Source organism: Patagioenas fasciata, chromosome 1, assembly GCF_037038585.1.
Source record: "Patagioenas fasciata isolate bPatFas1 chromosome 1, bPatFas1.hap1, whole genome shotgun sequence".
Taxonomy (NCBI): Eukaryota; Metazoa; Chordata; class Aves; order Columbiformes; family Columbidae; genus Patagioenas; species Patagioenas fasciata.
In genome coordinates, this window is record NC_092520.1 from 97,554,456 (window position 1) to 97,581,047 (window position 26,592).

Here is a 26,592-nt window from a genome sequence, read left to right on the forward strand (position 1 = left end):
GTATGTGTTCTGGTCTTTCCTATGACTTTCACAGGAGCCTTGGCTTGTGGTTCCCGTCTGTGTACTCTAGTCTTCTCCTTCACATCTATTGTTACTGAACCTTTGCAATTAAAATGATGTGCATTACGTTCACTACCTGTATTCAGCCTTTTTTAAGGGTAATCTTATGTACTCTAAGAAAGCCTCATTATTCATTTCTCTCTTAATTGCCACCTTCACCTCTGGACCCCTATACACACGCTTAATTGGAGAAAGCAGGCTGGAGAACAGTTGGTCTCCAAATATAGCTTGAATTCAACAAGCACAGGAAAAACACCTGACCAGATTGTCCCTGCTGAGCATGATTAAAATGGCAGGACCGCTTATCAAAACTTTGTACTGCCGTTTAACAAACATTGCAGATCGCTCAGTCAAGGGTACACGAGTTGTACTTGACAAGGGCTGAAATCAGAATGGACTTTAGTTGAGGTAATGGCGACGGAAATAACGATGCTATTTCCTCTTCCCAGTGTGATTTCTTTTATCTCTGAAGAGATGCATTAACAGGGCAAAATTCTACCTAGAATTACAGGGAACACTACAAGCACGAAGTGTATGTTCTTTTCCCAGACAAAGCCAAAGCTTTCTGCCCTGCATTAATCTTCTTACAAAATGAAACCATTGCACAGTCCTGTGCTAGTTTATCTTTTTTTTTTTTTACTTCCTGCCTGTGATTGGAGAAAGATGCATTGTTTTCAAATCCTGAATGGTGTTTTGTTTACTTACAAAACTATTATGGAATAATTGGATTTGAAGCTTACATTTTGTGGGGAACCAATATGAATAAAGAATTGCTGTTAACTGTAATGAGTTCACCTTTACTGATTGTATGATATCGATACATTCTGGTAGGCTGCTTCTATGCTTTATGCAAATACGAAAAAACACAAGAAAGGTTGCATGCAGTCTTGCTCCTTTGGCGTAGAAGAACATAATTCTTTATAGGAATGGCCAATGACAAAGAAAGATAATTATCATTTGTACTGCCTAAAAAATGTCCTGTTCTTTAAATGTCTTGTGTGTGTGTGTGTGTGTGTGTGTGTGTGTGTGTGTTAACAGTGAGTGTTGCTGCGTATGTCTTAGTCTGTAGTCAGTGCTTGAACAAAGAACAGGTGACTAGGCAATTGGTACTTTGAACATTACAAAGTAAAGAACAAAAGGAATGACAAAAAGCAAAGGGAACCCAAAATTTTGTTGTCTCTCAGACCGTTCCACTACCTTCTGGTGCTTAGCCCCTAGTAAAGGATGCTTGCGTTTCAGGCAACTTTGGCATATGGGTAGCTCTTAATAAGTAATAGGTACCATATTTTAAAGGAAAACTAAAAGGAAGGGAATAGAGAGGCATTAGAAATTGTTATCAAAATTTCTTGTTTACTTACGATATTAACCAACATAAAGTGAGAAAAAGAAGCACTAATCTCAAGGCCTCTGCTGCATGCTTGATGAAGATGCGGTTAAATGTATTACATGAAAATCAATTTGCCATCTGATGCACGATCATGTCAGGATTCCAGGAGTGAGTCACTGTCTATGTTGGGGACTGGTTATCACTAGGACACAGGGACCTATTGCTAAAATCAGGATAATATAGGAAGTGTTTAATTTGCTAGTGCACCAAACCAATAAATTCTATTTCCTCTTTTGGTTTATTAATTGCAGAAGTTCAAATTCCAAGAGTCCAAATTATTTAAAAGGAAACAAACCATTACTTAAATAGTTTTTGTTGTTTTTTTTTTTTTTTTAAATTGGTGGATACTTATGATTTACCTATTAAAATTTCCTTATTCCTGTGAGTCTGGACACATTTAGAAGTGTGCAAGACATGACAGTGATGAGAAGCTGGGCTCTTAAAGCTGCTACATGCAAGTCATAGCAAAAATGAAAGAAATATCTCTTTTGTAAAGACCACTCTGCAAGTGCTACTTTTGGATCCAGTCCTTCACAACAGCACCTCCTTCTGCTGTGTCTTTATCTGCAGCTGTCTAACCTTGCATGGGACAGATAGCATAACTGTGCAGTTTAGTAGCCAGGACATTAATCTGGGGAAGCAGGAGGCCTGGCTTCTTGTCCAAACGAGAGTTCGGTGTTGTAAAAAGGAACTGAGAGCCATAGGGACTCTTTTTTCTGTCTGTAAAACCATGCAAAACTCAAACAGTTTTAGTAGGAGAGGCAAGTGACTGGCTGTACCAGGGTACCCTGTTCATGACCAGGGAAGTGCTAGGTCGAAGTTGTGAAACCTTCCAGGGAAAATGCAAGGAGAGCTGTATTGAAACAATGCACTACTCAGAAGATGCGAGGCTGCTGCCCATCAGACTGATAGAATAGAATCATAGAATCATTTCAGTTGGAAGAGACCCTCAGGATCATTGAGTCCAATCATAACCTAACTCCAGCATTAAACCATGTCCCTAAGAGCCTTGTCTGAGCACCTTTTAAACCCCTCCAGGGATGGTGACTCCACCATTTCCCTGAGCAGCCTGTTCCAATGCCTGACAATCCTTTCCGTGAAGAATTTTTTTCTATAGACAAAGGAGCTGATCATCTTGGCACTCTGAACTTCCCCTAAAGCTGTTGATCCCTACCTGACATAAATCTGGGGAAAGCTGGGATTGATGGTACATCTCCTTGCTGTGTGCTATTGGTAAATCAGCCCAGCTGCTCATGGTGCTTCCTCTTTCCTTCCTTCTCTGCTCTTTCCTTCCTTCTCCTTGGACATGCAATTTCCTCCATGCATTTTGCATTATTTTGGGCTACTGATTCCCCTGGGAATTGAGGAATTTGGGACTTAAGCTGTTTAAGGCTTGCTACTGCAATTCTGCATTACTTAGTGCACCTGTAGGTGCCAGTGCCTTGGTGAAAAACTAGGGTTAAATTAAGAGAAGAAGCTTTCTGTCGCATCTTGGATAGGGAATGAAAGCCAATGTACTGATGAGCCCTAATACTGTTGTTTTTCTTGCAGTAGGATCAATAATGTAGTGTTTGCTTTCCGAACCAAAGATGTCCCAATGATCCTTTGGAGCTTTGTGCAGTGGATATGGTAATTCTCTCAGCCAGATTGGTCTCTACCCTGGATGCAACCTTGTTGCCTAATTACTGATTACTGCTGTAGTTTGAGACTGCTCAAAAAAAAATGCTCATCCTTGAAGCAGGCGTTGATCTCCCTATGTTTTGTGAGAATGAAGGGGCATATAGATTCCTTATACGTTTGGAGAGATATGCTAGAAATTTTCCTTATGGAAGAGGTGGATCTGAGTGTATGGCAGAACATTTAGAAACCAATACCTCCTCTGTATGTGTATATTCATGAAAAAAACACTATTTAAAACCTGTACAATGTTTCTGCATCAGTTTTTTTGCTCTTTAATGGTCAGGTGTAAGTGGTATAACATTGGCTTCTTTTCCATGTGTAGCAACTCTTCATGCAGCCAGACTTTCTCGTTTGCTGTAAAGGAAGTGGGATTTCAGTGAAAATATTAGTCGCCTTTTTTTTTTTTTTTGCCTGTTGTTCTTGTGCATTAGCATTACTTAGGTAATCATAGTGTGTTTAGGAGCTGTGACAGCCTAAAAACTGAATTCTTTGTCAAAAATGCAATGTTGCCCTTAATTAAGATTAGAAACAGCACCTGAATCTATTAATTAAATAGTCAAAGTTTATATCTATTTTGGATATATTAATGAGCAAGAAAGTACATTTCTGACGAAAGTGTTGCCTAGAGTAAATGAGCTTCTGTGAGGCTTTTTTGTGGAGAAAAATAATCTATTGGTGCTGCAACTGTCACACATGCACAGTCGTGTAAAATTCATGTGGGATCTTTCCAAATTCTATGGTACTCAGAACAATAGCTGCTATTCCTTTTTCAAAGCTCTTCAGAGATGTTAAATAATCCTTGTGACAGCCTTATGAAGTGAGTATTGTTGTAATTTTTTATGGATGGCGAAACAATTAATTTGCATTGTCTCCAGCTGTACTGCAAAAGAGGGATTTTTCAAAGTGCCCATGGCTTGGCCCTCCACTAAGATATGCGGGTATGTTATCAAGGGGTGGGTGAATGCGTCTTCCTGCCTCTTCTAGCTGTAGCTGTGCCGATGGAGAGAGGAAAACAAAACCCAAACTTTTTGCAGTTGCAGGAGTCCTCAGTATGCAGGTGCATACATGAGGCTGGGCCCTAAGCGTGCTTGTAAAGGATGAATTTAGCTTGTTCTAAAATGATTCTGCCTGTGTTACTGGCATCACTTCTTGGAGGAGAGATGGGCAGAGCTGTTGGCTGTGATGTTTGTCCATGGGTGAAAGCTGGGTTGCTCAAACTGAATTAAGAGCACAGGTTCACTTATTTGTGGGATGAGGTCCTGGTCGGATCCTTCCCCCTGGGCTTGCTCAGGGTTATGAGTTTCCTTGAGGCAGGGCTCCTAGCTCCCTTTGATCCAAAAATGCTGCAGACACGGCTGTTTCTCTGCTACATGAACACTAGCAGTATCTGCAAGCTGAGGGAGGTCTGAATAACCAGGACGTAAGTTTCCATTTGGGTCAGCCCAGTGTCACAGCTTTCCTGTACAGCCTGGCTTTGGTTGCTGGTAATGTCTCTCTCTTCTCCCCCATCAGCTCTTTGTGCTGCCCTTCCAGCAGTTATGAATGCCACAGCAGATGGCTTGGGGATGCAGTATCTGTAATTACCATTGCAAGATTTGCCTAATCTTGACTGTGTGCAAAGAACATGGTTTTTTTTCCCCTGGAGATTTGAAGTTGAGGATACTTCACATGCAGATTGGGTCTTTTCAGGTGAACATGATGGATGTCTTTTCTCTCAACATAATTCATATGATGGTTTAGTGTTAGGAGTTTTCAGTCTTTTCCTGCAGGGTCAGCATTCAGGTTTCTGGTAGTGATGCAGGCTAGACTGCTTCTGGACCCAAATTTTCATGATGGCTTACATACAGTTAAATAACACAGCTATAATCAGTTTATTTGATAAAAGTAGATTTTTAAACCTGTTAACCTGCCTGGTAGCCTTCCATCAGGTTTCAGTGCAAATGTTGTTCCTCCTCCTGGCTAAGCAGAGATGCGTGGCTATATGGTTGACCAATCCACCTTTAATGCCTAATACAAGCATTTATCTCCCAGTTACAGTTCTGATTGATTCATCCAGCACTATGCTGCACAGTGTGTGTTTGGTTTTTGGGCCCCCATGTTCCAAATGCCTTCCTGCAGCCTGGGGCTTCCTACCAGCGTGTTGGAGCTGAACTTCTTCTCGTGAATCTGTTGGATGCCTATGGCCCTTGGGTTATAGACCTCTGGTTCCTCAGGCAGCTTCCTGGGGCTATGCACAGTACAGACAGTTGGAGCCCCTCTTTTCCTATGAATCTCTCTTCTCTATTTAAAGGATTTTTTAATTTTAATTTTAATTTTTTTAAATTCACTTTGCCTGTAAAGTACCTTTGGCTAAAATTATAAGCAGCTTTGGGAAGTTGGGCCAGATTTGAGATCCTTACTGATTTTTCCATCCCCCCTATTTCCAGTGAAATACCCTCATCACTGAGTTTGTGGAATTGAGGTGGCTCTTGATATTTTATGTTTTGTGGTTTTTATCTTGTCTTTTGCCTTTCTGGCCAAAGAAATCTTGTTTTCCTGGCCACCCCACAGCCAGCTTTCTATCAAGGGACAGAATGCCATGCCTTTTACTCACCTCTGTTCACAGCTAACTCTTCTGGAACTTGTGAATGTTTTCACATCCATTTTGAGTGTGCTATCACTCTTATCCATGGGAAGGACAACTGTTTGAAAATAGGTGTTTCATATATAGTTAGCACTGTGGCAAGGATGTTTACATGATCTCTCTTAAGAATTGAGATGGCTTAATCTGAATATTATGCACTTTGAGTAATTTAGTTTGCTTCTTGTCCTCTTGAGTTGAATTGTTTTTGATGATGGAAACTGAACTGGCTAGCTTAACTCTGCAGTTGTATTTTTCCCCAGTGTTTTTCTGTGGTGGTCTGAGACCTATCACTGCTGAATTCCTTGCAAGCTTTCCTGCCCAAATACTCATCAGAAAACACTCAATGCGCACCCTCTGAAAGGACCAAGTTTGCGTTCATTTTCTAGCAACCTTAGAGCAGTGTGTCTTAAGCTGAACTCCAAGGGCAGCAGCGCTATGGGGTGTTTCAAAAAGATGGACCCAAATAGCGAAATATACTGCTTTTGAAATGGGGTCCATCTTCCTGAAACGCCCTGTACTTCTACCTTGAGAAGTGCCTTGGCTGCGAATTGCTAAAGGCTGAGAGATTGGGCAGCAGCAGGGTCGCAATACACTTGCCAGGTCCTCTGCTCTTCCGTGGCCATCGTTTGCTGGCCACTGCCCGGGGATGTGTTGTACAACAGGGTGGACCTCGACTCTGAGCTGGTACAGACGTGCTCCTTTGCTGCTTTGGTCTTGCTCAGCCCTAGAAAAGACATTCAGCCTTGCATTGGAAACAAAAGCTTTGGTTAAAAACGGCATTGCTTCAGCTTGCTTGTTGCAGCTGTAGCTGTGAATTGAGAGCCATAACTTGATTCATGGGAAAGGTTTTTGGAGCATATAGTCTTAGAATGAACAGGTATGTATGCTCATGCTATTAGATCTGTACTACTAGCAAGGTCTCCTGGGTGCAACTGTGCCTATACTAAAGCCCTCTTGATGGTACTTTCCTCTTTTTGATTTATAAGCTTCTGCTGGCAACTTGCCAACAAGGAAATAAGCTTTACTGGCTGAAAAGTTTCATTTTAGTCTGTGTACTATAATTTTGTTTTGTTTTGTGTGGTGTGTTTTTTTTTTTTTTTTTTTTTTTTTTAATGGTATACTCCAATATACTGCCAGAGTAGTATATTGGCTTTTCAGTAGCAATATCATGCTGGAGAAACAGAGCTGATGGAAGTAGTGGTGATACTGAAGGGAATTTTTTGTAGTAGCTTGGAAAGCAGGCTTTGTAGCTTTCCAGGACCCAAAGGTATCATTAGCTTTACTGGAAAAAAATAAAGTTCCTTGTTTTGCTGTTTACCTGATGTACTGGCATTCACAGCATCATCTTGGCTATATTTCACAGTAAAAAAACAGATAGTGTTCATCATCACTGAACTAACAGGACCTGCTGTATGTAACCCACCATGAGCCTTACATCATTCAGGTAATGTGCCTGTACCTTTCTCTACAGCAAAAGAGAGTGCTATAATATTTTTTTTTTTCTCTTGTCTGTTTTTTTTTTTTGTCAATTTTTTAATGTCCTAAACCTTAAACATTTTATACAAAAGCAACGATCTCAGCATTTGACAAGCAGCCATATAGTAGGTCTGGTTTGAAGGCTGAACCTTTGGTTTGCTTTTAAGGCGCTACAGGTGGAAAGCCAGTACTTAACGTCCATCTACACTAATTCTTCAGACACCAATTCAAAAGCTGTCTTGATGGATCCCAAAGGAAGCTATGAACTACGGGGAAGGGTTATCTATGGATAACTTAGCTTGCTGGCCCTGAGAAAGGCAGAGGATGTGTTTTTGTATGAGGGAAACAGGTTGAAGCTTTAATGAACTTGGTGTTATGTTTGAAATCGGAACTGGTTGTTCTTCACACTCGCTGCTGCTGCAAAGGAAGGCACATCCATGGAGGACATGATCGCGTTTATAATGGCAGATTGAAGACTTATTTTTCAATGAAGGAACATCCAAAAAGAATGTGGGTTTTGGATTAGTTTAATGAGCATCTCCTTAGTTGATTTATTTTAATAAAACTTTGCTAAATGTTTGTTTTTAATTGAATATTTAAGCAAGTTGAAAGCAGGCATTTTACTGTCTCTTTTTAATTTGTGCTGATATGTGGTTTAGCATAATTATTTTTTAATGTTCTTTTTTAAAAAAGTGTGGTGCCCTCACCCTCCTGACCCTCCTCCTTCAAGAAAAAGTGGATTTAATTTCTTAGGAGAGAAATAGCTACTGTATCTCTGCTCTGTGACAAGGAGGCACATGGCAGGGGTGGGCTTGGTGAAAACATTGCTGGCTTTTAAAGTGACGAGTGCAGGCCAAAAAGCTTTAAAAATGGTCTGAAGCATACTGTGGCGTTTGTAAGCTCCCTTTCTGAACCTCATGGATTCAGTTCCAAATAAGAGCCTTGCAGCATTATGCAGATGCTTTGGTTTTACTGGGTCACCTAAAATAGCCAACTTTCAACTTTTTTTTTTTCTTTTTTTTCCGTTCTATTCCTTCAGGCAGCCTGTCCTTTTCTGGTTGATCAGCATTAACTTTCCTGAGATCTGGGTCCCTAGAGAGGGAACAGAGCCATATTCTTGTGTGTTCAGGTTCCTGCCTGATCCAGCATGGGGAGCAGTGAAATAGCAGAGTAATCCTGGATGTGAGCGTGTTGTCACAGGGCAGATAAAACTGGCTGTTTACCTCCTACCTAGTTGGCTCCTTTCTCCTTCCCAGTGCAATAAGAATATCAACACTGAGAAAAGGTTGGCAGCGGCTTTTGTAGTGGGATTGCAGTTTAGCCTGGAAGGGAGGAGTCTGCTGGTACTCTTAATTCTCCTCCTCCTATAGAATCAACCACAATCAGTTTTGGTGATATCATTGCCTACATTCATTTGTGCCTCTGTACTTGCACTGGAGTCTGTCCTCTAATGCTATTCATTAACACAGCTAGGTTGGCAAAACGTAAGGGAAAAGAAAGCCCCAGGCTTGTCTGTATTCCTACCAAATACCTGGTTTGATAATAACCAAAAATGTAGTGCTTCCACTTCACAGTTTGCAAACTTGAATGTGAGTCAATCTTATGTGGCTGCAAAAAAACCCCAACCCCCCCCCTTCTTTCTGACCCCAAAAGCAAAAACCAAGTGTGTGGGATGGGGATACACACCACTTTGAAATGACGCTTCTTGGCATGAGCTGGACCATGGCATGCAACTGAAGGCTTCACCTTTTAAGAAATGCTTTTTCCCAAGGACTAAGCTGTAAGAAAAACTGTGTGAAAAAATTCACAGAGATATCTAGAAAACATTACCAAAGGAAGGTTTACAGAATGAAGGTGGTTCTATGTAGAGAACACTTGAAAGCCTGCTGCAGATAAGGGAGTGAACTGCTCTCCTTGCCTGCTGTAGAGATGACAAGAAGTTATGGATTTAAGATGCAAAAGGGAGAGCTAGAAGGCTTTGGAAAAATCTTTCCATTGCCAAACAGAAGTTGTGAAATCTCTGTTGCTGGAAAGAACTCAAAAATAAAGATCCTGGCAGATGCTTGTGGGAAGGCTGGGGTTTGGTGCTCCTGCACTGGGGACCAGAGTGCTGGGTCCCTGGTGGGAAATGCGAGATGTGGGCAAGGGGCAGGGAGGAGCCAAAGAATGGAAGTCCTGGCTGTCTTTGCTCATCCCTTATGTTGCCATGCAAAAAATGTGTGGGAGCCTGGGGTGGGGGGCTAAGAAATTAGTGTTCATGATGAAGAAAATAAGTTAAAGGTGATGGAGAATCTTAGCTGTCAAAGGTTTGGGACAGCTAGGTTAGGTGACCACTTGAAATCCCCTTCAGCCGCGCATACTGTAATTGTGTTTTGGTAGAGGCTTGTACTGCAAGCCTGCTCCACTCTAGGAACTTTGTATGCTGTGAACTCCAGCACAGGGCAATGCTGATCAATCTGTGCGTCAGACTGAATGACCCTGGGAAGGGTATTGTTCTTTTAGCTTTTCTGACGTGGGGTCCTTTTAATTAATGGCTGCTTCATGTCTTCCACTTTAAGTATGTGAAGACAATTCACTTGCAGTCCACATTTGTTTCATGCAGAAGGTATAGCAAAGCCTTGAGGATACTGACCCCTTTAAACTGGAACTTGAACCCAGCTACTACAAAGACCATGGTGTTAATTTCCTTTGTTTTGCTACTTTTCAGCCATTCGGCTCTTGGTGAGTTTCTGTGGCACAGAATTAATTCTTGACAACCAGCCAAAGTACATGTGAGTTGCTCTGGCCAGAAGCATCAACTACCAGCAATGCGTGGAGGGCACTAAACAAAAGCTTAAAGGCTGGGTAAATCTCAGTCAGAAGCTTGCTGGTATGTGCCTGCAGAATTTCAATGCAAGCACGGGTTCTCTCTGCTTCTTGCCTTTTTGGAATTACAGCCATTGCACGAAGCTAGTGGGTGCTGAAGTAGTTTTGCAGAATGATAATCAATGAATTAAAATCTGCGTCAAATTCTTGGCTCCCTGTAATGCCAAGGACTTCACTAGCAAACATTAGAGATGAAGTACCAGAAAATTTATGGACTGTGATGGTCTATCACTCTGTATGAACAGAAAAGAAATACCATCCAGCTTCCTGAAATGCTTTCTTTTATACATGGTGTGCCTCAAATTGTTTAGCAGGACGTATGGGTTTTGTGTGTTGGTAAAACACACGACATCTAGAATGCTCCACACAAGGAACTTAATATCTTTTGAGTTCTTTCCCCAGCATTGACCAGTGCCTGATGTCAGCAGCGTTGAACTGCCATCAACTGTGTCTGAAAAGTTCATCAAAAGTATGTGTATCTTTAATATAAATAAGAACAGGTTGCTTCCTTGTGACTGCAAGGAATTTCGGTCTTCCTGTTGCTGACTGTGGAGTGTGTGCCTAGGAAGGAGAGACAGAACTAAGATCAACTGAGCCTCTGTTGAATGACTCATTCATTCAATGAGCTGTTGGGGGAATTTGCAATACGCTACTTTTTAAAATGCCGTATGCTTGTAGGAGAGGGAAGTCCTGCTGTGTTTCTGCCTTAATTACAGAACAATGTTAAAATGGGATTCTGTATGTTAGAAGCATTTTGGGTGCTACTGTTTAGTAAATGAACCCTCTGTCTTTGAAGATTCTGTCTTTTGCAGATAGTGTAGTATTTGGAGTTTGCAAATCTGGTATAATCTGGTAGAATTACACCTGTGAAAGAAGGTATAAGCAGCAGAAATCTGGTACCTGCATTTCGCAGTGCGGGTTTGTTCTAGCTAGCCAGTGAGTCCTCGTTAGCTCTGTGCTTCTAAACCTGAGAATAATTGTTAGACAAATTAAAAACCCACTGCACTGACACAGGTCCTCTCTGCAGGGGTGTCTGTCTGACAGCAACTGTGATTAACAAGTTCTAGCAGTGCCAAGCACATACAACTTGATTATAAAGTGGAGGTTTATTTTTTTTCCCATTGAGTTTTTTTTCCTTGAGACTGTAGCCAGCAGATCTTCTCTGGAAGAGGGTGGATCTTCTCAGACAGGTGAATTTGTGCATCTCCAACTTATCTTGATCTCTTGGTGTAATTTTCTCTTGTTCACCTCCTCCTCCTCTTCCATGTTTTATCCCACTTGCTGTAGGTCTTGTCACGGCTCTTATTTAAGCATTTGACTCAGTTGCCAAATTACAGTAATGAGCAGGTAAGTTTAATGCTACGTTGCATGATAGATTAAGTAACTGTACTAGTAATGCTTTATCTTTGTGTAGTTCATTTTTGTACTTCCTGTGGAATTATATCAGGTTTTCTTTATTGCACCTCTTAACCATCTTTCTTCTATACTAGATGTACATGGGGAAGGGAGAGGAAGGAGAAGGAACATGAAAGGAGTGAAAAGGGCCTTTAACTGTTCCTAGATTTTCTTGGTTTTACATTTATATAAGTGTGTGTGCTTAGAGCGCGGGCCGAGGTTCTCCCAAGTCCAGCAGGTAGGTACCCAAACAGGTCTACATTTGGGTAGATGCTGCCATTATTTCCGCTATGAACTAAGCCAGCAGGTTTTTTGGAAAGGGTCCGAGTTGAAATAGAGAAGGGTGTGTGGGGAGACGCTGAGCAGGCTGTGCAGGTTCAGCAGTTCAGCCCTTCTCTTTCTAGGACTCCCTGTTGCCTGCCTTGCTCTGCATTCCTACATTACATCTCACCTTGCCTTGCTTATTGCTTCCCGGATCTGTTTCTTAGACACGGAATTTGCTTCTTGTCAAACTTCTTTGTCCTCCACCATGGACCCAGTGGGTTGCTTCTGCTTCTTCCTCCCTCCTGTACCTCACCAAGGCACTTTCTGCTGCTTTTTCAGAGGATGAGAGGCTAGGGCTGTGCTCTGGAGGACTCTCACAGGCATTTAAGAGCTGCTGCGTATTTTTTAGAATGGCAGTATCTCTTTCTCAGGAGTCCCAGTTTCTTGCTTCAGGTCTGGATGCAATCCTAATTTATGTAGGATCCTATCTTAAGACTTGTTCAGATGTTAACTTAGCGCAGACAGCTTTGCAGTTCTTGCGATGGAAGTGACAGTTTCTGCGTGTGGAGGGAGCTGTGTAAGTTCGTGAAAGACCCTGGTTATACTGGCCAGTTCTTGACTGCAGCCTTTTTAGTTGTTTAGTGAGAGGTTATTTTGGGAGGAAGAATGTAATCAGGTCAAAAATCAAACCAGCCAAGGCTGACTTATTTTGTATGGGTATGTTTTTATTGCTGGGCATCACTCACAATAGAAGTTGGAAGAGTTGAAGTGTTCAAACTAATTTTTATGAGTGTTCTTTCCTGTTGGCAATGTGTGACTTTCCTGACATGATTTTGTTTCAGCTTCCTGAACCCTAATTTCTGTTTTGTATTAAATGTACTTCTGACTATATAACAGAAGTGCCTTGGTGAAAGTAATAAAGCCCAAAGGGGAGCAAAACCATTTCCTTTTGACTTAGAGTTTTTTCTATAGATCAGCTGTGTCTTGTTTTGAACTATTTCGTGCTTAATATGAATATGAAATGTAAAGTCCTGCCAGTGAGCAGAGTAAACTTTATAAATCACTTAGGTAAAATAAGGTGGAATATTTGGAGTCTTAAGCCATGCTAATGTCACATTTGTTCTTGGTGTCATGGTGGTTTCCATCAGTAATCGCAGTGACCTTGGAGAACAGGGTAGCAGCTCTGTGCAGGTAGAAAACACTTTCCTAAAGTGTGTGTATCAGGTAGTTAATGTTTTTAGTTAATGTCTCCGATACCTAAACCCCATTTTTTTTTTTAGTTCATAATGTATGCTCTTCTGTATTGGAACGTGATTTTGCTCTTTTTCTTAATAAAAAGAGAAACTCCATGATCTCTCACAAAGCCATAGTGGGAAATAGTGTTGCATATCTCTTGAGATGTTGTGGAAGCCTAGTCCTTTCACGCTGCTATCTTCTATTTGCCTTCTGTGCAGCTCAGTTTTTAAGTGTGTGCTTTTCTTCTTGTGGTCACTATTGTCAAAAGTTTCTTCAGTTATTTGTCAGACTGATACCATGCAAAGTATTCCAAATACTCTGAGAAAAGCAGCTTTCTTTCCTGTGCGCTGAAATCACGTGGCCATCCACCAAACTAACTGGCTGGAAGGGGTGAGGATGGAGGGACCGGGCCGATTCTAAATCTGATTGTCATCTTCTTTAATTAAATGCTGTGGAGACTAGTGGGGGGGCGACTCTGGGGTCTGAATATCTAATGTCGCTTTAGGCACTCTGGGGTATTTCTCCATGCCTGGAGCCACCCCTCTCAAAGAGTGTAGGTTTCCTGATGGTCTGGTGTCACATCTGCCAGTTCCATATGGATGCTGTGGATGTATCCTGGAACTAAAACAGATGCTTGGCACCTGTGTATAGAAACCTGTATCTCTTCCGTAAGTGTTGGTAAGAAGTTCAAGGAACGTGTTGTTTGGGGTTCTTTTGTCTGCCTGTTAACCTAGAAGCCTTTATAACTGGTAGACCTTTCCTCAAACCTCAGCTTAAAATCACTCTGAAATGAAGATGTTAGAGTAAACTATAGTACAGTAATGTTCCATGAGTTCAACATTGCAAAAATGCAAATGTGTAAGCCTAAGAATAGTGTGTCTTCAAAGACAGATATATAATATATACTTATGGGACTGCAAGTGCTGTAAACTTTAATATTTTCATTGTTGGCAGGAGCAAGATTTTTATTATGCATTAAATAGTTTCTAAGCAGCTGAGGCAAGTAGTGTCTGATCGTTTTCTTTACTGCATGTTCCTAGCCACGGTGTCATACTCATTTTAATGAAATAGCATGCCTCTGCCATGATAAAGGTAAAATAAGCAAGGCAGTGAATGGATCAGTATGGTGATACTTTTTTTTTCCCCCTGCTTTCTCACTGTCCTTTAGCACAGTACTTCCAAACTAATAAATACATTGGAACACTATGTGATAGCTTTGTAATAAATCTGATGTTCGAGAGAAACAAGAAAACGTCTCTGGAGGTTTCCAGCTTTGGAAAAATATTTGTCATGTGAAGAGCAAAATAATTTCCTAGCAAAAAGTACTTGCATCTCTATGCTTTCCAATCATGTGTTATTCATCAAAACACTCAGATATATGTTTAAGTCCTCTTGATTTCAAGGCACCCATGTGTCCTGAATGAAGCTGCTTTATTATTATTATTATTATTAATAATAATAATAATAATAAAAAAAATAAAGAGCATTTTAGAATTTGATGAGACCATAATTGCAAAGCCACCTTAGAACAGAAAATACTAAAACCATCTTGAGCTGTGGAAAGAATGATTAGTCTGGATAGTAAGAGAAAGTCCAGCCTCTGAAGAGCAGTCACATCAATGGGTGCAAATTCAAGTAAGATTCTCGGAGTCTGTGAATGTTGTTGATAATGGTAGCTGAATGCCTATCTGAAATAGGGGCGATGGAAGTTACTTGCTCACTAAGCATTCAGATTTTATTAAAACTCCTTGTATGTAGGTGCATATAAATTGTCTGTGTAGATTTGTTTGTTTAGTATTTTGAGTAAGCATTTAATATTATAAATACCTTTGCAGGAGGGAAGGCATAAGGTGGAAGGAGAGAGGTTTTGGGATTTTTAAAGTATATATTCGTATTCTCTTAGTTTTCTACATGTCCAAGAGAAAGACAGGAGCATAGTTGGCTGTTTTTAAGAATCAAGCAACAGGCAGAGCTTTAGGCCTAGAAATAAGTAATTAGAAACGTTCCCCCCAGTTCAGTAACTCATGTGCTTTTCTGCGGTAACCAGCACTTCAAGTGATGTGTAATCCAGGTTATTGCACTGCTGAAAAGCAAACATCCTTTCCTTTGGAGTGCACCAAATGCTTGCAATTTTCAGGTGGTGTTAACTGTGTGCTTGTTTTTAACTATTTGTCTTTGTCTTAAAATCAGCTGCTATTTTGCATATGGATCAAAATATGTTCTGTTCACCAGTAGTACATTGAAAAGCATGTTATAACATTATAATGAAATAGGCAAAAAATACTATAATTTGTGCTTTCTGAAAAGCTCAAATTGTGTTTGAGGATTGTGATCAAATGGCGCTTTGTGGCATAACAAATCACTGGGCTGTGTGTAGCTTGGGAAGGAGGTGGCAGCAGAGCCTGCAGCACCATGGTTGGGGCTGGGCAGTGGGGCAGAACACTGCCAAGTGAGGCACCTGGCAAAATGCACTCACAAGGAATCATAACCATTCCTTCTGACTGCAGAGTGCTCAAAAAGAGAGATCTTGTTCATACTGACTCGGGCCAGTCAACAAAACTTTCTAAAGTCTATTGCAGTGTTTCTCAAATTCATCTGCTTGTGTACAAGTGGTACCAGGGTTGACCTCGGTGATCCAGAGGGCACTTGCATGTTTGCTTTACCCATGCACTTTACCCTGATTATGTGACTTTTCCAAATGGTATTTATATTTTAAGCAACATGGGATTGCAGCGGGATCTCTGAAGGATGTTGGATATTGAATTCGGATGCCGGTAGCGGTGTGCATGCATGGGTCAGGACATACTTGCTGTTCCTTTCCGGACATGCTCTGCACCAGTGCAGGCTGGCACCAGTCATTTTGGCAATGCATCCTTAATCTTTTGCCATACTCGTGGTGTGTGCAGCTGGACACATCTGTCAGTAACAGGAAGCATCTGACCAACTGTCTTGTCTGCTGGTGACACCGTGAGGCGCTTCATCTGCAAAAGGGCCCTGGATGAAGGAGGACACATAAACATGGACGGAGTCAGCTATCCCTTCGGGCCTGTGAGCCCAAGCAGTGCAACGTTGAGCCTCATGAGCCATGTGAGGTGCAGCCCCAGGGAAATCCAGGGAGGTCGATCTGCTGTCATGGAGGCCCTGGACATGTCTGGGTGATGTGTGGTTCCTCTGCTCCTGGGGCAGCTGTCCCTGCGATGGGATGTCGGCCAGCAGCGCTTCTTGGGGACCTCCCTGCAGACCCAAACCTGCTGGCTTAGCAGTTGCAGGTCTTCGGTGCTGCAGGATTACCTATTGTCTACCAAAAGTGGTGCAACCTTATTTCTCCATTTGCCAAAAGTGGATTGGCATTTGATATTCTAAGGTGGTGGTTGTGCTGGAGAGCAAGGTGAAGCTGGGAGACCTGCAAAAGAAAAGCTGTAATGCCCCTAGATGTCTCCTCTGAGGTGTGTGTGAAGTCTTAATCCACTTACTACTGAATGCACTATGCTTAGGATGCTCTGTGAGAGTGGAATTTTATTTTCCATGTGCCAGTAAATACTTGAACCTTTAATTATTTGTATTGTTTTATGGGTTCCTTATTCCTGAAAGAGCAACTCTTCCTAAAATCTGGCATCCACTTAGGAAATGTTGTGTTTACATATGACTTTGTTTCCTGTGAGGATAATGAGAGAGTTTTTGCTATGTGGTAATAAATGAATGTGATGGATGTGGAGAGGCATCTCACAATTTTTTAAATTATTTTTTTAAATAGTTTTAGTTTCTTAATAGGGTAGTAAGTGGCTCTACTGTTCCATTTTAGCCTCTTGAGGCATCTTGAAAATGAGAGGAAATCTGACCCTATGCTTAGACTGGCAAGGAGATGGGAAAGCAGGCTTCTGACATGTAGATGCCATTGACTGTATTTCCTGCAGCTTGAAGGCAGACAGTCTTACTGGAGCACCCAAATCTGTCACGTTGAAATAAAAAAAAAAAAAAAACAAAACCAAACAACAGAACCAGAAACAAACAAACAAAAAAGCCTGGTTCCTCAGTATTTGTTCATTTCTCTTTTTCCTTTGCCCATCTTTGTGTTTAAAAGATTAATTTTATTATTGTCTTTCTCTCTGTAAAGAAACTGGCTTATTCGGGTAATGGTATATTCTTACAGTCAAATGTTATCTTTTTTTTCCGTTTGATTTTAAAATTAAAAAAAAAAACATGCTGTGAAATTAATCTGAAAAGCAGTAGGTAGATTAAAAGGGAAGACTCTTTAACACAAGTAATGGAGCTCTCAGGAGCAGAGCAACTGGAAGCAGGGGGAGGTGCAGACATGAGAAGGAATAGATCTCTCTGACTGTGCTGTTTAACATTTAAAAGCATTTCTGCATGGGGCATGAGTAAACTGCCAGCTGTCTTTAGTGTTTGCAAAGAATTATTCCCCTTTCCCTTAGTCATTGTGGAGTCACTTGAGTATATCTATACATTAGCAAGGGTTTTTTTCTGCCCCTCGTCCTGGTAACCCCAGAGTGAACGGTGCTTGGGATCACTTCATGCAGTGTGGGGATCACTGAGGCAATCCCGAGTAGCTGGGGGGCAAGAAGCCTTTGTATATGTTTTTGTTGGGTTTTGTTTGGTTGGTTTTTGTTTTTTGAATTTTTGTGTGTGTGTGTGTTGGTTGTTTTTTCATATATTTATTTATGAGTGGAAGAAGCTATGTGGATGAAATATGAACATAGGTGAAAGCAAAAGAGGATGTATAACACCCCCCCCCCCTTTTTCTTTTTTAAATTTCCTAAGACTTTTGGGTGCCTTATGTTCCCTCAGTTTGAGGTTTTGCCCATGACTTTTAGTGTACATGTATGCCGCTATGTGTATTTTCTGCACTTTTTTTCCCCCCAAATGATATTGCCCAGTTTTTGGAAGTATAAGCTTGCATGCAGTGTTTATCCCCATAGAAGTTTCTGTTTGTGTGTATGTTGCTGGATATGATTTTCAGAGTAGAGATTTTAGGAGTAAACTCAGATTTGATGAGAGAATTGATCCCTCTGTCTGCCTCCCCCAGCACGTTACCGTCCCGTGCCCAGCAGAGGTGAGAGAAGCCTGCTGTGCTGCCCTTACTTTCTTGCTGTCTTCAGAGAGGCTGATGGCTTTCATTGATAGAGCTGTAAGCGAGACAGACCAGCCTTCTTTAAAGCCTCCGTGGCTAATTAATTGGTCAGTACGTTTTAATTTGTCCTATATAGTTTGCCGCCTTGGCTACCCAGACTATGAAGTTCAGATCTTTACACCGTTATGTGACAAACCGTTTCAATTTGGTTATTGTTATTTGATCCTGTAGCTGTTGCTTAGAGAAGCCGACAGAGAGCCCAGCTAGGTAGTTCTTTGTTTCCTGTGCTTTTGTGCATCGATTCCTGGTGTCTCCTTTCCTTCTGCATAGATCATAATGCTACACACATCTGATCTCCCATAGAGCTGGTGTCCAGGTAAAGTTTCGCTGCTGTACCTTGTCACGGAGCTTGAAACAACAAAGTAAATAAACAGCAGCTGCATTGATCGGAGCTGAGTGTGGAGTAATACAGTAGCTTTAAAAAAGCATCTGCTTCCATGTTGTCACTTAGAGAGGGGATCACTGTGTGTAAGGATTTGTCATCTGGAAGAATCAGCCTGTGTGTGTGAATGGGGGCATGTTTTAGGTTTAGCATTTTTCTGGTTCGCTGTCACATGGCATCATGTACTATCTGTGCAACGCAAGGCTGGTTGGAGTACTGTGTGGCAAGCTGGGCTTGGGTTCTGTGGTATAGGGAACTTTGCACTTGAAATTCTCACCCTTGAAGTGGTGATCTGAAGAAACAAACAAGCAAACCAAGTTGTTCTCTTTTCCTTAATGGCTCTTCCTTGTCCCCTCTCCAGTCTTCTACACAGAATTGCTTTCTCTTTTTCCATTTCTTTCCTTCCTCCCATGCATCTTCAACTAAAAAAATAAAATTACTATGTGCATTCTTTTACTTTCGCTCTGTAGGCTTCTCTTAGTCATTCTGCTTCATTATCACAGAATCCCAAAAGGTTACAGGTGGGAAGGGACCTCCAAAGATCATCTAGTCTAATCCCCAATTATCAGCATGTTTTCTATATTTCCTTCTAAATATTTTTTTTGTACTTCCTCTTAATTTCTTTTCCTGCCCCTCTTCCATTCCCTGATCCCTTCACCCACCCACTTCTTGGGTTCTTGAATCACAAGCCAAAGGTAGAGGGTATAGGAATTATCCCAGGGTTAACCACACATTTCAAAAATCTGTATGCAATCTATAACTTGCCTCCAAGAAGTAGTTCCAGACAAGGCTTAAAAAATGGTTAGTCATGAAGACTATGCTGGCTCTCAGTAAATTCTTCCATTGGCTGGTGATCTTTGCTGAAGTACATGGCTTGTGACCTGAATTTTTTTAGTTTCATCCAGAAGGTGGTGGCTCTTGTTTACCAAGCTTTAGTCCCAGCAGCTTTTGCTTAATCTATCATAAAATGGGCTTTCGTGTGGGGACTTAAAACTGTGATCAGGTTTATGGATTTGTGGGTTGGTTGGTTTGGTTTTTAACTTGAAACAGCTGTCCCTGTTGAGTTTCTTGATGAAGACTTGTTTTCTGGTGGTTGCAATTGTTTGTGAAGCTCTTCCATGCACACTTCTCAGTCTGTGAACTCAATCCTTGAACTGCTGAAGTCAGAAATGGACATGGTGATGTGGATGCATGAAAGCCTCATCTCCTGTTTATATAAGCCCCTGGCTACAGCAAGGCCATGCTTCTTTCTTATCTTCCTCCCCACGCTTCTTGATCACCACCCTGCATCTTCAACATCTTTGTTGGCTCTTGTTTCTTCTTCTGCCCCTCCTATGGAATTTCCTTTGTCTGCTCTGCTTCAGGACCGTCACAGCTTCTGATGATGTGCATGTTCTTCTCTTCACCATTTCCCCAGGACCCGATTTTTATACCTTTTGGGTAGAGGTACTGGTTTGAAGGCCATTGACCAAATACTGGCAGGCTGTCAGTATGGTTCTACTCTTCAGGCTGGCTTTTGAGGAAGCAATGATACCAAGTCATAAGGCTCACCAGGCTTGGAATGAACTGTATACATAGTGCCCTCCCTTTGTTTTCAGTGGTTCAGCATTTAGAATTAAAACAAAACAACAAACCTACCTCTTTGCTTTTCTAGGTTCCTTTCACAGCTTTTGTGGGGAGAGTAGTTCTTTTAGTCACCTGGAAGAAAAGCTGTGAAAAAACCAACAGGGCTCATACACAGAACTCGGTGTTATTAAAATCTTGATAGATGGACAGAATGTAATAGTTTTATTTGTAGTACAACGGTAAGGCCCCGTTTGCTTTAAGCCTTATAATTTGTCGGGCTCAAAATAAGTCTCGGAAGCTGTTGATTTCTCAGTTCACAAAGGTAGCACTGAAAGATATTTGAGGAGAGCAAGTGTCTTTTTTCCATCCTTCAGTTTTGACAATCAGACTAAGCCTGTTCTGGGGAAAACTGTCACCTTGGAAAGGTCATTCATGTATTCAAATAACAGCACGGAGGAACAGAAAACTCTTTCAGAGCAGGTGTCCAGAGACGCAACAGAATATACCTGCTTGTATTTTATTATACCTGTCATCACAGAAATCTGGTGAACGAGTCTCCAGTTGCCAGCAGGAGAAAGAAGTTACAGTGAACAATAAATAAGAGGCCCATGGGGAACATTTAAGGCATCATCTTTTGCGCACACTGAAAGCTCTTTTCTACCATGTGGAAGGAGAACAAATAAGTAAAATTTCAGTATGCCACTGATGGGACACATGTGAAGCATTAGGAAAAATTAAAAGATTGAGTTACTTGTGTTTCTTGCTGAAGTTAGATCCTTATCTCTATATGGACAGAATCGAGAGCAGGTTTTCCTTTTAGAGAAAGGAGAAATCAGTCAGTCTGGCACAGGAATATAAACCCACTTTTGTTCTTCAAAGTCTGAAAGTGCTTGGTGGAATAGATTGTATTGTGTGAAAGGCTCTTGGAGCATATGTACCTTTGCAGTTGTAATTTTTCTTTACATGGTTCTTAGCCTTTGCATGGAGAATACAGCCATCCTGGAGGTGGGCTGTTATCTGACACTGAAAATGTTGCAAGAGGGGAGACTGTGGTAGTCTAGTGGTAAACTAGTGTTTGGTTAAACAAAAATGTGAAATGCAGTTTTGTTCCATAATATTTCTCTGTCCCATTACGGCAACTTGGAAATAAAGGTCATCAAAGCTGAAGCTGTGCCTTATGAGTCTAATTTAACTGATCTGTGACTGAGCTGGAGAGGGGCAGGACTGTGCTGATCAAATCTTTGTAACCAAAAAAAGCCAGTCATAGAACAGACTTCCTCTGTTTATCAGACTTCCTCTAACAGGCAAGAGTACCTGGGAGCTTTATCTTGTGTGATAAGTAAAGAATTCGGCTTGTGCAGGGCTTTTTTAGTAGTGGTGGTAGATTTTAATATGAAGTACTAACGATGTATTTTAGATTAGGTCTTATTCCACATAAATACTCCTGTGCAGGCATGTATTTGTGTAAAACTTTTCATAAAAGTGAAATAATCCAGAATGTGTCCACCTGATGGCTCTGACCTGTCTTCCAATCAACACACTTGCGTGGCATTTTGGTTTTGCAAGATGAGCAAGCTGTGGACTTTTCACTTACCTGCTGTTTGGTCTCTGTGCTCTGGAATTCACTTTGCAACATGTTGTAGGAAGCTTTTCTAAGGATGCCAGATTTTTCAAGTGCAAGCTCAAATACTGGTTCCTACAGTGTTTTCTCTTCATTTGTATTTTTGGGTTGTTTGTTTTCAGACAGCAATGTGGGACCATTGCTTGGTGTCACGATTCTGAGAATCATTAAGGTATTTAGGCTACAGCATGTGTTTGTGTGATTGCGCAGCCTGGTAGCTCAGGCTATTTATCTGCTGTGGCTGATCGGGGTAGTGGAAGAAACTGAACTGCTTTTGGATGCACTTACCTGCAACAGCCTCTCCTGGAGATGTTTTTGCGTATGGAAATGAGCATGGCCTGATCAGGAGAGATACCTGTGCAGGACAAGGGCAGCTGCTGCTGGGGGCAGTGCTGGTCCTGGGGTGCTCTGTGCAGGAGCACACGGATGCAGTGGTCTCCCTCTGCCTGGCTCTCTGGACAGCCTGGGAAATTGCTGTGTATCACTGCTCCATATCTGTTCCCTTTTGGAACCAGCCTTCCTGGCATATCAGTAGAAAATTTGCCTTAATCTCTTTGGAAATTTGCTAACTATCAGAGGCCCATGATGTCAGAATCCTTAAACTCATTCTAGCATCTTTGTAAATGAGAACTACTTCTGTAGAAAGACGTTTTCCCTATGGTTGTTCTGGGCAGTGGCTTGCTTGCTTGCCATTCTCCTGACTTTAGGCTTTCCCAGATGGCAGCCAGAAGATTGTAGGGCAAGCATTCATGGCAAGCCTTGGTGCTGCCATCTCAAGAGCTGCTTTATCACATGCTTAAGCTTGTCTGTGAGGGGAGCAGGAAAGTGGAAGCCTTATGTAGAAGAGCTGCAGTAAGCTCTGCAACACACTGAAGAGGCAGAAAGGTTGCTTCTGCAAATTGCAGCAAGTCCATTGGGCTGCATAGTGGTCCTCCCTAGGGCTTCACGCTCCTGTTTTAGTCTGAGGGCTTTTTAAGGTTTCCGTAAAATAATTTTACAGAAAACATGTGAAGCTCATTTTCCATTTAATCTTATGAAAGGTTACTGAGTGAAGTTAACAGTTCAGACTTGAGTGCCAATTTTGTGAAATATAGGTGCAGGTAAGTCACAAGCTCATTGGTTTTTGGATGCGCACGATTGATACTGTCCTTGAGAGGACTGCATCAATGTGGATTTCCCTTGATTTTTGCTATGTGATAGAGAATGTTTGCTATCTTGCTGTTACTTGCATGTACAGTAGCAAAAGCAAATGCTGTTCCAGCATTTTAGAGTTGGAAATCTTGTGGATTTCCTCAGGGAATGTTTGTTCCTTACGTTCTGTAGGATGTGCTTGACTGGGGATGATGATTTTGGCCAAGAACACTGCACCAAAATGTTTTCCACACAATGGGCTGCTCCTGCATCAAAATCAGCAGCTGTTTCCTCATAGTGCTATCTCCTGCAGCACTGTCCTCTGGCAATTCTCTCTTCTCTCCCTAAGGAAAATGCACACTGGAGAGCTGATTCATCAGCCCAGTGATAAGCTGTGCTCAAATTAGTCCTTTCCTCAGGCTTCAGAATATTGTCCAAACATGAACAAGAGTGCATACCACTAAGGTATTAGTGTACAGCTCTGGTCAAGTTCTGTCCTTGGCATTTGTGAGGGTCCTGATACCCCATTTGAAAGTGGGGCCATTTCTGTCCCCTTTTGCAGGTAGCTGCCAGATCTGCTTAGTCCATTCCCGACACTGACCTTTTTAATTCCTTTCGTCCCTGTCCCCCAGTTTGGCTGTTCTCTGTTGTCTACTTCTCAAACCCCTAAAAGAGCAGTGAACTGCCTGATTAAGAGATTTTATTTATTTTTTTTTTCAATTTGTTCTGCAGCTGTTTCTTCCCTTTTCAGGGAGCAAACACTGAGGTGCACCAGAGGATCTACATCTAGGTGGTGATAATGTGTTTGTAAGAACTGTTATCTCTCTGATTTTGGTGGCTGATAAATGCTCATGGTTGGGATGATGGGTCAGCATGCACATATAGTTCAGGAGCTGGGAAAGCACTGAAGTAGAAAAAGAAATTACTGATAAATTATTCTAGTCTCTAGAGATAATAATTATTATTGGGTTTTTTTCACCTCCCTTGGCTAAAATATTGTTTCTCACCTCCTTCAGTTTTGGAAAGCCCTTATAATCTTCCTATGTCAGAGTGAGCCTGAATGTGAAGAAATATTCCCTCCATTCCTTGATATCTCCTTCATGTAAGATCTAGGTACCTGTCTGGAATCGTGGAGGACAGGAAGGGCTGGGCAGTATACATCTTATATATGTGTCTGTAGAGGAGTCCTTATATGGGAGGCTGGTGATGGTTCATGGCAAGATGGAAAGGGGCCACCTTTGGGAAGCAGTGGGTCAATCAGCAAAGCACTCAGTGGTATTATTTGCTGGAGTGCTCTGAGTGCTGTGGGACCTTGTCATCTACCCTGCTTAGCTGCTGGCTTGCCACCTGTCTTGTTTTGGACCATGCTTGGCCTTCTGGCCTGTCTTTTAGCAGTATCAGTCTAGCTGTAGAGTAATGCCTCACGCAGGGTGCATGCCAAAATGAAGTCCTAACCTTGCCTTAAACTGTTCATGTGGCATGTAAATCAGCACAAAGTCCACTGAAGAAGAAATAGTCTTCTACAGCAGTTTGCCCTGAGCCCATGGGGTTCAGATCCTCAGAGGCTGATTAATACTAGCTCTGCGTTTGATAAACTCTGTTTTTTTTTAATGTCATGTTTGGAGGAGGAAAGGGGAAAGTACACCTACGTGTAATGCTCAGACTCAGGATATTGCTCAAACTGGAAATCAAAGAACTGTATGGTGTGATTTTTCTGTCCTTAGTTGTTCAAATAAACATACCAGTCCCTGTTCTTTAGTAGTTTTAGTGATTATAAAGGTATCTATTGTAGGGAAGATTGAAAAAGCACCTGTCTATCAGATACTTGAAGCAAAAGTTGTATTAAGACAAAAAAAAATTCCAAGCAACAGAACTGTATTGCAGCATAGCACATAATACTCAAAATGCTTTTTAGTGGAACCTATCTCTTCCCTTCAGTGCCAGTGCTGGGTTTTGGCCAGGATTTTGGAGCAGCTCTTTGAGGATTTGTTTCTACGGAAGAGAGAATCTCTGTGCCGGGGAGTCGTGGCTTCCTGTGTCTGCGTTAACGGCATGTGCAGTGCAGTAGGAGCAGGCCAGAGGATCAGATTTCAGTTTTACTTGCTTTGTCCACTTAATGCTCTCTGAATTTGAGTTAGCCTTCTCCCTGGACTGACTGTCTTCCCTGTGCGTGTGCTGCAGAGCTCTCTGAAGGTAATCTGCCCAACTAACCTCTACTCTTGGACTGTTGCTCCAGGAGGTGTCAATTTGTCCTCCTCCCCATTTTTTAGGGATGTTTCTAGCATGTCGTTGCCCTATCAGTAGTGTCTGTATAAGCCTCATGTGGGAACAAGTTTTATTTCTCTTTCTGCTCGCTTGAGTGACCTATGCAACCTACTGCCTGGATCCCCTCCTGACTCTTGAGATGAGTGATGTCAGGGAAGATGGGTGTTTTTCACCATCACCTGCTCCAGGAGCACACCCAAATGACCAGAGTCAGACTGGCCATCCTGTTGTTTGGGGAAGAAGTCAGAAGTAAGAGCTTTCTCTGAAGTTTTGCAGCTGCTTTTTCTCTGGACCTGGTGGAGAAGCTTGGTCTGGAAGGGTGCCATTGCTTTTAAGACACAAGATGACCAGCAGTGGGCACAGCTTTTATGTGTGGAGAGTCGCAGTCAAGGTCTTCTACCATCAGATAGTATGGCATCTCTGCTGTCACCAAATTAAATGTTAGCAGTCCAGACCTTGTGCAGAAGAGTGACTGTCATCTGTAAAGTATCATAACCCTCAGTTCCTGCCACTAGTGGTGAGCAGATGTGGGGTGAGCAAGTTTGGTGTGGGTGTAGTTATGATCAGGTTTTCTAAGGCTCTCTTCCAAACCTTTTATCTCCATGTGGTGAGACTTTTCAACAAGATAACCTGGGCCTTTGGCCCTCTGTGTATCCACAGGCAGTATGAGCAGTATTGATTCTAGCCTGGTGCCTGGCCCAAGACTGCTGTTAAGTAAATAGTGGGGGCAGCCCTTTGTTAGTCCTGCCAGTTTCAGATCGTGGAAGGGAATTTCCCGGCACGGCCTCATATCTTACCTTACTGAAGTGTAACATGCTGCCTGGTTCTTCCTGCACAAAAGGTGAGAAACAAATATATCCAGTGCCTTCTGAGTCATGGGTGGCTGCTGTGGACACTTACTGAGGATGTGGGGGAATCTTTTCTGAGGTTGTAATTTCCGCCTCCCACACTTGCTTCAGAAAGTTGGAGTACCCAGCATGGCACTCACCTAGGACATTTATTACAAAGGAAAACCACTGTGATCAGTGGCCGGGAACAGACAGAGTGTAACAAGGAATGAAACTGTGTGCTGTGACTTACTAGTCAGACTGAGAATATGTCTGTGCTGAATAAAAAGCAGGAGATTCCTGATGGACTCTGAATCTGCTAACCTGCCCTCCCCATTTTTGCATGCTTATGCATGCACACATGTGTGTGTTCTGTTCCTGGTGGCACTCAAATCAACCATTCTTTTTTGTCCCTTTTGATTAGTCTTGACAGCATCTTTGCTGAGCCTTCAACCCTTTGGGTCTTCCTCATGTCCAGGTTTCTGCCTGGTGACAGGGGCTGTCCTTGCCTCTGAGACCTCCTCTGCATCAGAGGACCTTGTGGAGCAGAGAAAAACAAACTTGTTCTTCGTGTATGGAAGGGCTCTGACTAGTTTCCCCAGGTTTGTAATGACGGCATAGCACAGTGGGAGCAGCAGCAGAAGATGGAAAGCAGTATAAACTGG

General features: G+C 42.0%; 1 protein-coding gene across 4 annotated transcripts in view; it reads left to right on the forward strand.

Annotated features, from left to right (window-relative positions):
- The window catches only part of AGPAT3 (1-acylglycerol-3-phosphate O-acyltransferase 3), a 93,448-nt gene that overhangs the window by 1,879 nt on the left and 64,977 nt on the right, over positions 1 to 26,592 (forward strand). The window lies entirely within an intron of this gene.